Below are 2,051 nucleotides of genomic sequence, written 5' to 3'. Positions count from 1 at the left end.
ACCACAGACACTGGTTCACTTATTTAGAGAGCAAACAAAGCAATATTTCGGACATTCTCATCTCCGTTTATTTTAGCTTCGGCTACGACTTTTTGGCCCCCCCTTCATTTTAGTGGCGCACGGAGACATATTATAACGTGAATCAAAAGCAAATTCATTCCAGTTCAAATTGCACCTTTTCCCTTCATTTTAGTGGCATATTGAGACATATTATTATATCGTGAATCAAAATCAAATTTATTCCAATTCAAATCGCACTTGTCTAGTAAAACGTGAAGTTCTGAATTCCAGTCGATCGCGTGCCTGTGTGGAAAACACTCGAAATGTAACCTTTTTCGGTTCATCATAGAAAAGCTATTCAACAAACTGAGATGGACCAATCAAGGGAAATGCCATAGCCGTCTGATTGTTGGCTCTCAGCTGATTAATCGTATGCAAAATATATTGATTGCTTTGCCACCAGCAGCTCTCAAAACCGCGTGTGTGTTCTAGTATCCAGCGCGAGAGAATGAGTTGATAACATAATGGAGAACTTGTCACGAGGTCTTCAAACAGTTGGTTTTCATGTCAGAATTGTGAGTACTGGCGACAGCCTTTGTCTCTCTCTCTCTCTCTCTCTCTCTCTCTCTCTCTCTCTCTCTCTCTCTCTCTCTCTCTCTCTCTCTTCTTTTTTTTTTTAACGCCAGTTTCAGTTATTGATCACAAAATCGCTATTGAATCTCAGTTGGATTACGTATACATTTGGAGACCTCCCCTGCAGTAATCATGAGCATTTAGGAATCGCTTCCACTTGGGCATCTACTAAATGTGTATGCTCGCATGAAAATTAAATATTGTTACTGCAGAAGGGTCCACATTTAACATCTCACGCATACTACTGCTGGCATGCAAGTCGTTGTTGTGTCAACACATTGGGGAGACTCCCTGCTGAAACTGTTGTTCCTCTATTATATGATAAGGGTAACGCAGGCAAACCCAATACAAGCTGGTTCTTATATACTTATACATTCAGGACAAAATTTGTCTTCCTCCTCCCCCCCCCTACCCCCGCATCTTCTTTCTATCCTTTCAACTACCTCCTTTAGGAAAAAAAGAACGATAAAACTAAAAAACAAAAACTGAAACAAAACAAAACAAACAACAAAAACAAATGCAAAACCACTCGTTTCCATGGAAAAAGAAAACAGACAGGAACAAATCTCATTACGTTCTCCTAAACCTCGTATTCCTTTCTTTCCACCCCCCCCCCCCAAACCACACCCTTAAACCCAGTCTCACAATACATTTTTTAGGGTTATATATCCATGTAGTTGTAGGCCTATTGTTCTGAATCTGTCCATACATTTACGTAAAACTCTGCGTAAGAGGTTTATCTACGTAGGCTATAGATCAGTACGTTGTAAGTGATCCTATTCAAGAGCAAATAACGCCATAGCACTGTTAGCTGTTATACTATCGCTCTTTCAAATCCCACGTCACGTTTGATCAAGGTGACACTTTTATTCAACAGAAAATGCCTTCCAAAAGGTAATCAATAATAGTGTAGCACTGTGAACACACCAATGGTAGTTCATCGCAGTAAGAAATGCCCGTACATTTTGCCTGTTGTTTCTGTAACGGTTAAATCAATAGCTTGATACAGTCAGTCAGTTCACTGCAGTAAGAAATGCGCTAACATTTTACTTGTTGTTTTAGTGATGCGAAATCAATCGTGCAACACGGTGGACATACCGATGACAGTTCACGACAGTAAGAAAGTCTCGTATGTTTACTCGTTGCTACAATTACCCTTATGTTTTACTCGTAGTTACAATTATTAGCAGTATTGTTTTCTTATTTTGCATTGAATTGTCATGTTACGTGTTTTGTGTTTTGTGAGTCTTATGAGACGTGGTTGAGGCCCTGGGGACCTGCCTTATTATTTTTCTTTCGCATGTTTGTGTTTCTTAAAGGTCCCTGCTGTAGTAGATGCTTTTGTTATCGTCGTTGATGATGATGATGGTGGTGATGATGATGATGATGATGATGATGATGATGATGATGATGATGAT

This window comes from Aplysia californica, unplaced genomic scaffold (genome assembly GCF_000002075.1).
Source record: "Aplysia californica isolate F4 #8 unplaced genomic scaffold, AplCal3.0 scaffold00003, whole genome shotgun sequence".
In the NCBI taxonomy this organism is placed as follows: Eukaryota; Metazoa; Mollusca; class Gastropoda; order Aplysiida; family Aplysiidae; genus Aplysia; species Aplysia californica.
This window is presented reverse-complemented; position numbering follows the sequence as displayed.